The 12,212-nt window shown below is 42.0% G+C and overlaps 1 protein-coding gene across 1 annotated transcript in view; it reads right to left on the bottom strand.

Annotated features, from left to right (window-relative positions):
• Window positions 1–11,281, bottom strand: part of LOC311041919 (guanylate-binding protein 1-like) — a gene marked incomplete at its 3' end in the record, with an annotated part of 109,666 nt that extends 98,385 nt beyond the window's left edge. The window contains exon 1 of the mRNA XM_084052402.1: window positions 11,242–11,281. The remainder of the gene's footprint in view (window positions 1–11,241) is intronic.
• Between the last annotated feature and the right edge of the window lie 931 nt (window positions 11,282–12,212).

Here is a 12,212-nt window from a genome sequence, read left to right as displayed (position 1 = left end):
CTGTATGAACTGGTGAAAAAAAAAAGTGTAATCACTGTAATCAAAACGCCCTTCATGACAGTTACTCTATGATTTCAATGTATTTATTCTTTTTTTTAGAACAGACTGGATCAGTTTAAAGTTAGCTCCATGTCCTAATCTTTGAAGCTGAATGTTATTGTATCTTGACAAAAAGGTCACAGTTGATGGCCTTGGATCTGAGAATTTGTACCAAAGAGATTTTCTTTATAACCAAAGTACATTAAGAACTGGAATATAATTAATGTGATCTGAGAGCAGCTTTGACAGCGATGTGTCACTCATGTGTGACTCCTGTTATTTCCTCATGAGAAAACAATGAACTTTTGAGGCACTGAAAACTAAGCTAGTAACTTCCATCATGATTACTGACATCGACTATGCAGATGACATTTCCCGAGTCTGGGACACAGCAGAGAATGTAAGGGAACTACTACTGGCAGTAGAAATGGAGTTCAGGAAGAACTGCCTCAAGCTCAATGCCAAGACAACTAAAGTATTGGTACTTAACACAGAGGACATCATTTCCACTGCCGACGGGACAGTGCTCGAGGTAGTCAAGGACTTCAAAGGACTTTTACTTTTAGTTGTACTAAGTATTTTAAAAGCATGTACTTTTGAATACTTAAGTATATTTAAAAGCAAATACTTTTTTACTCTTACTTGAGTAACATTTTGACTGAGCTAGTTTTTCTTGTAGTGGAGTAAATTTCACCAGTAGTATCTGTACTCAAGTACTGGGGTTGAGTCCTTCGTCCACCTCTGTTCCCAGTCTAACCAAACCTGAAAATGACAGGACGGTGGGTGATATGAATAGATGTTTTTGTCTGGGTTTTCAAATTGTTCTGTGATCAAACAACAGGTAGCCTACCCCAGAATCTGCTGGTCCATCTTCCATACATGGTTGCTCACCTCTGGTAGGGTGCTTTAAAGACCTGCTATAAACCCTAGCTCATGTCATTATCTAACTGCTAGAGAGGTTCTACATGTACACTGCCTGGTTGTTGACCCTGTCCATTTGTCTGTTTTAACAATGTCTATCACAATGTTATGCCTTCCGTTGATTCAACTTAAAATACTATGTCATTAATAGAAACTAGACCATACCCGGTCGACGCATCCGTGGGGGGATATGCGCACATGATCTGGCAACCCGGGAGGCGACATTGTTTGACACATAAACGCTAATAAGAAGCTGAGATTTGATGAAATTGAAAAACGGGCTTCACAGTTAAGTTCAGATGGTAATGGTCAATGGCTGTGTGCAAAATCAGAGCAATTGGTCCAGCCACTGAGGAGAACCGGGTAGCTTCACTCACGCACCACTACAGAGGTTACTAGAATTATAGTAGGATTATAGTAGGATTATAGTAGGATAGTAGGATAGTAGGATAAACAAGTTTTGTAAACTTCTTTATCATTTCCTGCTGATGAAGGGAAAAATGTATACAATAGGGCCCTGATTTTCTGAGGCCAAGGGGTCCATGCATGAACTTACAATCTGGCCCTGGTGGATGTGTGTTGTGCGTATGTGATTGGCAGCCACACATATTGTCTATGGTAACCTTTAGCAAGGGTCAGTGGTGGACAGTAACAGAGTAAATGTACTTGAGTACTGTACCTAACTACAGATTATGAGGATATGTACTTTACTTGAGCATTAGATTTTTTGAAAACTTATTACTCTTACTTGAGTAAATTTACAAGACAAATATTTTGCTTACATTTCTAGGAAGGCTGTAAAGTACTGCATACTTTTGGGTTGGCTATTTTTACCAGCTGCTGCAAACCGCTGGTCTACACACAGGCATACCTCATCATCATCCTAAAGATTTGCATCATGTTCGACATGTATTTCATCTTTGGCTGTCCTGGCGGTCCTTCACTCCTTTAAGCCAATGGGGACACTTCCACGTTTTGGGCCCTCCCTCCTCCCATCCTATGGGATCATACTACTGGTCTACACACAGGCATACCTCATCGTCATCCTAAAAATTTGCATCATGTTCGACATGTATTTCATCATTGGCTGTCCTGGCTGTCCTTCACTCCTTTAAGCCAATGGGGACACTTCCCGTTTTGGGCCCTCCCTCCTCCCATGCTATGGGATCATACGCCCCCTCCCCTGTAAGGAACACAGCTGAGCTGACCTACAAGCCCACACCACTTCCATCAACGACGCGTTGAGGTCTTGAAGATCGCTTGGGGCGTGGCGAGGTCTCTGGACAGCTTATGCAGTATTTGAGTAAATATACTTAGTTACTTAGCGTGTGGAGAACGCTAAGTAACTAAGTAAGCCCCCCCCCCCCCCACACACACACACACACACACACACACACGCAGGCCACACAGAGAGAGAGAGAAGAGAGAGAATGTGCGTGCGCGCCGCGCAGTGCGCGCACACACACACACACACACACACACACACACACACACACACACACACACACACACACACACACACTACAGTTGCACCGACCAATACGACTTCATTTATTCACGTATCTGACATTGTCTATCACGGCCACGGACTAGAGCCTGCAAACTCACTACAGAGAGACTACAGATAGATAGCCAGTACAATACGCAAGAGAATGGGAAATTGTGTTGTAAGGTTATTTATTTTCCCCTGTGTTCGGCCACTGTTCTATGGTATGTGGCGCTGTTGCGTGACTTTCTCCTCCTTCCTCTCAGAATATGGGATCTCGCCATGTTCAGTCAGAGAAATAAGCACCCAGGTCTAGGAATACACGCCCAAAAGAAGCAACTACAGGCCACATGAGCACTATTTGAAAATAGCAGATCTACAAGCTCACAACTGTGCATGTCCCACAGGACAGAGACAGGAGCTCCTCTACAAGACGGACGATGTTAATTAACAACTTGCGCTGTTGTCATAATAAGTTGTCATGTAACTTTCAAGTGAAGTTTATGTGGGGAAACTTGCTGGCCTGCTGGAGCTACATGGTGTGTCTCAGCGTGGCCAGTCTGCCTCCGACACACACACACACGCAAACGCACGCACACACACACACACACACCCACCCACCCACCCACACACACACGCACGCACGCACGCACGCACGCACGCACGCACGCACGCACACACGCACACACGCACACGCTGACAAGCCGCACACACACAACCAGGGCTCGAGACTAAGGGAGTCCCGACGTCCCGGGGACGTAAAAATATGTATTTGGGATGCACATTTATCGACACAGACGGGACGCAGAGGATTTCTTTGAGCCGACTGTGCATATTACTGTCACTGCACAAACGTGCAAACTCGCAGCATGAGACACATGGAAAATAGAATAATAAAATAAAATGCTGTTAACAGAATGCTTACAAAGTTACCGCAGGTGCTGATCATCCTTTTCAGGTAGAACTTAGTTCCAAACATGCTGCGCAGCCTGCGCTATTTGAAGAGGTGGAGAACAAACTGTAAATCTGGGCTACAACTACTCGAAAAGAGCCGATCTACAAGATGTGGCTGAGATAAATCAGCAGCATATAGATGAATGTGTAAAATACAGTAAAACCCCCAAATTATCAGAGTCTTAATATCCAGAAAGCAACAGAAATGTGTTATTGGAAACAAATTAAAAGTTTAGGCTATCATTCAAATAAGAGAGAAGCTGCGACCTCACCTCACATGTTCTGTTACTTTTTTAAACAATAATCCAAATGGGAAGTTTTCAGCAGCTAAAATCATGACAGTTTGACATTGTTTGAGCCGTTTTTGGTGCAACACAAGTCTCAGGCTTCGTCCACACGTACACGGGTATTTTCATAAACGTAGCTTTTTATATGCGTTTTGGGGGGTTCGTCCACACGCAAACGCGTTTTTGCTCCATGTAAACGCATCTTTTGGAAAACTCCTGCCACAGTGTAGATTTTTAAAAACTCCGGCTATGTGTTCCCGTGTGGACACGGTAAACGGAGTTTTTGCAATCGTTTTGTAACGTTTAGCCGTTGTCGTGTGGACAGAGAGATTTTTTTAAACAGGGCCGTGTAGACGCGGAGGTTTTCAAAAACGAAAACGAAATATCTGCGTTTATGAAAATACCCGTGTACGTGTGGACGAAGCCTCAAATTCCCTCATTGTAGTTAATTGTTTTCACATGCTGCGCTGCTGTGCGAGGTGCGCATATCCCCGCCAGGCCAGGTTGTCTACCCAGGCCTGTGAAATTCATAGGCAGTCACAGTAGCCAATTGGAATGAAATCTGCTCAAACTAACTGTTATACTGATACAGAACCATATATACGATACGATACGATACGATACGATACGATACGATACGATACGATAACCTATATAGGCTTTATAATGTCGCTGTCGGGTGGAAACCTTGTCCAAAACCGTTCCTCAAAAAAGTAAATAGACGATCTACAAGCTGGTGGGAGCTTGTAGATCAGATTTTTTTTTTTACAGTGCAACACTCTTGTATGATTACATAGGGCATTTGATTTATGAACAAACATAAAAAGTTGAAATATGGAGATACAAGTTTCTGCCCGACAGCGACGCTATACATGATTTAATCATATGCATTTATCCATCAAAACATTATTTATGTTTATTTGTATTTATTTGCTTGCTTTTTGTTAAAATGTTGTAAACTTTAAAACAAATCCAAATAGTTCAAATTTATTTGGAAAATTAAAAGTTACCGACAATAAATCGGTCAAAACATTGGTAATCAGTGGTGTAGGACTCTCCAATAGGCTACTACTACTACTACTACTACTAATAATACTAATAATAATAATAATAATAATAATAGTGCATTCATTTATTAATACATTTTCTTTTTTTTTTGGGACGGATTACATTAATTTGGGGACGGTTACACTAGGAGTTTGGGACGGTCCTGGGACGGTGGTGAAAAAGGTTAGTCTGGAGCCCTGATACACACACAGACAGAGACAAAATACAGCATGCAGCTGGTAATAATATGACTGTCAGTCATTTAGTCTTGTTTTTTTGTTATTCCTTAAAATGCAATTGGCCACACTTCTGCTCTCACACTAGCCAGAGACCCTGGTTGTCGCAGGTTAAATTCCAGGCCAGCGATGTATCCCTGTGCAAGGTTTCCCTTAACCGGGTGCATTTCTCCTTTCCGACATGTCGCCTTTCCGACGTTGACGAACCCTATACCTAACCCTAACCCTAACCCTAACCGCACGCGGAAGCCACTAGTCGGAGTGGTGAGATGTCGGAATGGAGAGTGAACACCCACTTAACCACAAATTGCTCCCGAGTGCCGCATGATGGCTGCTCACTGCTCCTAGTAGTTATAGGATGGGTAAATGCAGAGGACAAATTTCACATAATTATGTGCAAATATACAGTGACAAAAAACACCCCAAGTGGGCCCTATATCATATTATTGCTATTTAGAATCTCTTGTGCTGTGTGTGGACTCCAGAGGAGGTAGAAGTTTCAAGGTTCTTTGTGTTTCTGGTTTTATAACAATCAGAGGTTTATGCACAACCGTTACTGTGGTTTATATTACCTGTCTGCTCCCCGGATTCTGATTTAACGGTAACGCTGATTCTGTATTGTATAATAGAGGTGCCAGTCGAGCAGAACCTGGTCAGGCCTAGCTCTTACTTTGAGGATATACTGTATGTACAGTACCTCAGGCCTAGGAGGTAAGGAGTTGGGCTCGGCAGCTTTATTTGATCAAACTTTTAATGACGCTTGGTGATGTTTTAGTCACTCACTGATGTGTAAACAACATCTGAAGAGAATTGAGAATTGAGCTCCTGACCCCTGGGTAGTTGAGTATAGTATCATTTTTTGTTATTTAGCAAGCTGCTAGTAGTTGTACACTAAGTGCTTTTCTATTAGTACTGTATTATTAGCTTGTGTGGTAGTCTGTAGTTTCTAGTACTATTGTTTTTGTGCTAAAAGCAGTAGGCTATTGTCACCCTGGAGTAGAAGTAGTTTCACCCTGTATAGGCCACTTGATTGCCCTGTGAAGTGTCTCGTTTAACCAGCACTCCTGGCAGACGATTAGCAATCAGTTGAAGTGGTCTTATACCACCAGCTGAAAGCGGCAGCTTTTAAGAGGCGGCCAGCGAACGAAGGCCAGGCGAGCAAAGGCAACAGGCGACTTTGTCAAAGCCCGACTTTGTCAATGAACGATAAGCAGTATCATTGATTAGTGACATAGATAGTAGTGTGATAGATATAGTAGTGTGCAGTGTGTATATGTTTAGTGATCTACAATGTGTTTTCTTCCTATTCCCGTCCTCTCCTCTTCCTGGTGGTCGCACAAACACTGGGTTACACCCAGATGCCGTGACACCACTAATCTAATCTATCCTACTCTTTCAACTCACGTCGAGCAAGTGGTAACGGGAGGGCTGTGGAATTGCCACTCGGCTGCGGTGAAAGGCAAAGCTGCTTTCATCTCAGCCTATGCATCATTGCTCTCCCTCAACTTCCTTGCTCTGACCGAGACTTGGATCACACCAGAAAACACCACTACGCCCGCGGCTCTGTCAGATGTGTATTCTTTCTCTCACACTCCCAGAACTGTGCGGACAGGTGGTGGTGCTGGTCTGCTTATTTCCAGAAAATGGAAATACTCTCCTATTTCACTGTCACAATTCTCTCCTACCTCCTTTGAATTTCACATGGTCACTGTTTCTCATCCAGTCAAGCTCACCATTGCAGTTGTTTATCGCCCACCGGGCCCTGCTGGTGGCTTCCTGGAGGAGCTGGACCATCTAGTCTCTCACTTCCCTGTCGATGGCTCTGGATTCATCCTTCTGGGTGACTTCAACCTCCCGACTGAGAAGCAACTAGACCCACTACTTTCGTTTCTCGCCGCCTTCGACCTAGTTCTCTCCCCATCTCCCCCTACCCACGAGGCTGGCAACCAACTGGACCTGATCTTCACCAGAGGCTGCTCTACTGCTAACCTGTCTGTCACTCCTCTTTCCAGTGAAAAGGGTAAGAAACTCTCTGATCACTACTTCATGTCCTACTCTCTCCCTCTCCTCTCCCCCCTCACAGCCCCTCCCTACCCACATGATTCTGACGTCAACTCGGACTGCGAAGAATCTGGGTGTGACCTTGGACGATCAACTGTCGTTCTCGGCTAACATCGCATCAGTGACACGGTCCTGTAGATTCCTCCTCTACAACATCAGGAGGATTCGCCCCTTCCTCACGGAGAAAACAGACCAGGTAATCATCCAGGCTCTTGTCATCTCCCGCCTGGACTACTGCAACTCCCTCCTTGCTGGTGCTCCGGCATCAGCCATCAGACCTCTGGAGCTTGTTCAGAAAGCTGCGGCTCGTCTGGTGTTCAACCGCCCCAAGTTCTCCCACACAACTATCCTTCTCCGTTCTCTGCACTGGCTCCCCGTAGCGGCTCGCATTCAGTTGAAAACCCTGGTGCTAGCCTATTGGGCAGTGAAAGGAACAGCTCCTTCTTACCTCCGGGCTATGGTCGATGCCTACACCCCTGCCCGACCACTTCGGTCTGCCACCTCGGGGCGACTGATTGCCTTGTCACTCAAGGGTCCTTCTGGTCGATCGGCACGGTCACGACTTTTTTCCGTTCTGGCCCCACAGTGGTGGAATGAACTTCCCACTGATGTCAGAACAGCAGAGTCACTGCCCATCTTTCGCCGCAGGCTGAAAACCCACCTCTTCAGGAAACACTACCCTTCCTCTTTGCCTGGCCTACTTGTTGTTAACTAGTTGTACGAACTCTTGTTTTATTTTTGTATTGTTTTATTGGATCTTGTTTAGTCGATACACTTATTTGTTTTAGCTCGTGCTCATTTGATTTTGCCATTTTTGTCTCATCTGTTTAAGAAAGTAGGTAGCTGATATATTGCACTTTTACCTTAGCGCTAGGTATACTCTTGGTTGCTTGTTTTTGCATGAAATACACTTAAAACTTCTGGTGATTAGTAGTTTTCGTTCCCTACCTATGTTGAATAAACTTATTGTAAGTCGCTTTGGATAAAAGCGTCTGCTAAATGACTGTAATGTCACTGATGTTTTTGCATTATAGGCTGAACTGGAGTCTCTGTGTCATCTTGTTTTGACAAGGGGAAGTTAACGGTTGAGCGTGTGGGTACATATGAAACATCGTCTCTCACGAGAGCAGAGGATGTGGTCACAAAGAAGGCTGTATGTCCTGTCTAGCACTGATAAATGAAAGATGTTGAAACCTTCAACCTAACCACATGCCGTGGAAACAACACCTGCCTCTCTGCAACCACCATCTCTGCAGGCATGGATGCCGATTTATGTTGGCCTTGGTTGCCCCAGGTACGATTCCAGGCCAGGCCAGCAAATGTGTCGATGAAATGAAATTTGTCCCTGAGCAAGACTCTTAACCCCTAATTGCTCACAGGCCCTCATTGGAAACAAGACCGCAAGGACTTTCATGAACGGACCTGTTAAAGGAATTATCCTTATCCTTTACACCAGGGGTGGGCAAGATTTCTTTCCAGGGGGCCATACTGACTTCCATAAAGTGAGTGAGGGGCCACACATTGTACAATTGAAACTTGAAACATATAGTGCTAAATTATGTTAAAACTACATGGATTTGGTAGACATGCCATGATGCCACACTACTTTACGATAAGGTACTTGCTTTCACAACAATAATTTTCAGTTACAAAACTGTAACTGAAAATTGTTCTGTTAATTTTTCTTTTCTGTATCACTCTGTACTCTGGCCTTACAATAACAAGATGACTTTCATAAAACAATCCACGTCAATGCCGTATCAACTTTTAAATGAGCCTATAAATGTATACAGCATCTTATCTTATATGCACCACTCAGGTCACTGATCAAACGCATTGCATAGTGTTATAAATATGTTTCACTGTTAAATAATAATAAAACATTTGAGTACATACGGATGGAGGAATGCAGGTAGTACTCAAATGGTACATATGAATTACTATTAATTGGAGTAGTTAAATACATTTTTCTGAAAACTGACAGACAGACAGTGACAGAGTGAGAGAGGCAGTGATCTGATCTTTACATTTTAAAAACACTTTCTCAGCTGTGTGCAGGTTAAGCCATAACCCATTCAGTTCATTATTCCAATATGGTTGTTTGGTTCTATAAAACTTCTTAACATCATTATTTCTAATGGCACAGTGTTTGTTTAATTCTTTATACAGAATATTACAAAATCGTCCATAACACAAATCTACTGTATATTGTCCTGAGTTCTGCTACCATTTTGCAGCTGATTTATAACCTCAAGGAGAGCATTTTGGCACGTCTCAGAAGACAAAAAGTTTTCCGGGAGATGTCTACTCCATCTTTATACACCCTGCTGCGCCTGCGAGTCTACAGTCCTCTGAGTATGAATTTCACCTGCCTGAAAACGCACACAGAGCACCAAATGATCAGGCAGTCTGCTGCGCTCATCCAACAGTTTAACAGCATCGTATCCAATTTTTTTCTACAAGCTAAACACAAAATTCACGGCATGTGTTTAAATCAGCATGTGGGGTCACAATATAGTCTACCACAGCTTTACGCCCCATAGAAATAGACGTGAAGTTATCATTTTCTGGGTTTAACCTTCCATTAAGCACACAACATTTAGAATCTTTCAGAAATGCAATGAAGGTTTGCCCATGTTTATTTACACCTGTGTCCAATGCAGTCCTAGGAAGAATATCATCTTCATCAACATAATCTTTCAGATCTGCAATTCGACTATTCAAATCACCACAGATATAAGTAGCGTCTACATTAGCTGTGTATATCAATGCCAATAAATGATTAAAGAAAGGATCTGCGTTCCGTCCCCAAGTTGAGGTTTCAGGGGATAAATAACAAGAAATAATAAAAAAAAAGAATATCGCGACTCCCTGTATTCAAAACGTAAACAAATAATTCCATCATGCACTTTATCCACAATGTTAACGGAAAACTGATCACAGACAGTATTCTTAACACAAAGTCCAATACGATTATGACCGAACCAAGTAAATCCCTCTAGAACAAGAGAGTCATCGGATAAGTGAGTCTCATGTAGGAGTTTGGTTTAGTTTGACTCAGTTCCACAGATACATATTGTGGGAAAAAAATGCCTATCTGCTCACATTGCAAGTTGTTGTGAGCTTGTAGATTGACTATTTACAAAAAAACTTTATTAGGTAATGTTTTTTTTGGTGTAGTTTGTTGGTTACTTTTGACGTAGTAGCCGTAGTAAAAAACAAACAATTATTAATTGTTTGTTTTTTAATTTTAGAGGTATTAAAAAGGTCTTAAAAGTTCTTAAATTGTCACTTTATAAATGTGCAGATACCCTGTATACACTTATACTGCATGTTGTTTTGTTTACTGTTGGGTAAACAAACAAAGATTTTTGGGGGACCCCCAAAAATCATGTGGCGACTCCCCTGGGGATCCAGACCCCCAGTTTGGGAACCCTTGACCTATAGTACATGTTGTCAGTGCTGCGTGTTTGGAATATTCTGAATCTAGTGAAGCATCAGGATGTTATCTCTCGTACCAGCTTTAAAGTTAAAGAAATTATGCTGTCTCGTCTGCAACATAAATTAATTGGATAATTACATCAATTTATTTTGCCACCCACTAGTTTATTCTGAAATGACGCCTCTGCTCCCCCCCACCCCTCTCTGTCTGTCTGTCTGTCTGTCTGTCTGTCTGTCTGTCTGTCTGTCTTTCTGTATGTCTCTCTAACTCTCTCTCTCTCCCCCTCCCTCCCTCCCGCTCTCTCTCTCGCTCTCTCTCTCGCTCTCTCTCTCTCTCTCTCTCTCTCTCTACCTCACACACAACAAACGCACGCTCTCACGCTTGCTCGCACGAATGCATGCACACACAGTTTACACATTGCATCATGTAAAACCTTAAAATACACGCATGCACCAACACATTCTTCATTGCATCATAAAACCTTAAATCACACGCATGCACACACAGTTTACACATTGCATCATAAAACCTTAAATCACACGCATGCACACACAGTTTATACATTGCATCATAAAACCTTAAATCACACGCATGCACACACAGTTTATACATTGCATCATAAAACCTTAAAATACATTATAACTTGACATTTCATGTCAAGTTATAACATTAAAAAAACTAAAATGGAGGTAAAAATAGCGATCTTAATTATAGGAAGAAGTGAAATAAAGTTACACAAATAATTAAAATTCAGTTGTCTTTACTTACCAACAGATTCTTCCTGCGCCACTGAAGGATACAAGAAAAGTTGAACGTAAAATGATTTGAGAGAACAGCCCTATATGTAGACAGGGAGTGGTCTAATAGATCTGTCACTGTCACGTATTTGTTCATGATACATGTCTTGTCTGTTCTCATTGTACTATTGTGCTGTGATCCTTATCTCAGAAAATATTTTATTTTGTACAACCATAATCCTTTTCTTGCAAGGTTTTGCAATATCTTCTATATACCCCACATATAAATATTTGAATTTGTCAAATCATACAAGACCTTATTGTCTCCGCCAGGCCGAAAGGCATGGCCGAGACTAGTTTTTCACCTCCGGCACTGTTGGCCCGGTCTATGCGAAACTGTGCACACACACTCCCTGGATGCCAAAGCCAAACCTCTGCCCCGAATGTTTCAGATTGGCCTGTTATAGCGCCATCAGGAGGCCGATTTGTGCAAAACACATTTTTGGATATTACTCTTACAGATTTTGTCCAAACATCACAGAAAACGGTTCACAGTATCTCTATAGTCATGTGATCAGACAAATGTGTACGATATTTCATATTCCATCCTAATTGGCTAACTGGCTTCCACAGTTCCACAGAAATGCCACTCCCTTTGAGTACTTGTAAGTACTTTTACTCAAATACATACAGTAATAGTACAACACTGCATCTGGAGCAGCAACAGAATAAATTTCAAATATTTTTACTCAATGTATTTATTTTTTAATATTTTTTGCTCAATTTATTTACTTGTTTGTATTTGTACTAATTTGAACAACTTTTAAGTATTTTTTACAGATTTGAACAACTTTCAAGTATTTTGACTATTTTAACAACTTTTAATGCACGCAATGAAGTATCTTAAATTGTATAAGTATATGTTTAGTACTAACCAGTTTTTGTGAGCTCTGTAATAGATCTTACTATTCTTTCAATGTATATTCATGATGCTGCAGTGTT

Source organism: Gymnoscopelus microlampas (genome assembly GCF_963454915.1).
Source record: "Gymnoscopelus microlampas genome assembly, chromosome: 3".
In the NCBI taxonomy this organism is placed as follows: Eukaryota; Metazoa; Chordata; class Actinopteri; order Myctophiformes; family Myctophidae; genus Gymnoscopelus; species Gymnoscopelus microlampas.
This window is presented reverse-complemented; position numbering and strand designations above follow the sequence as displayed.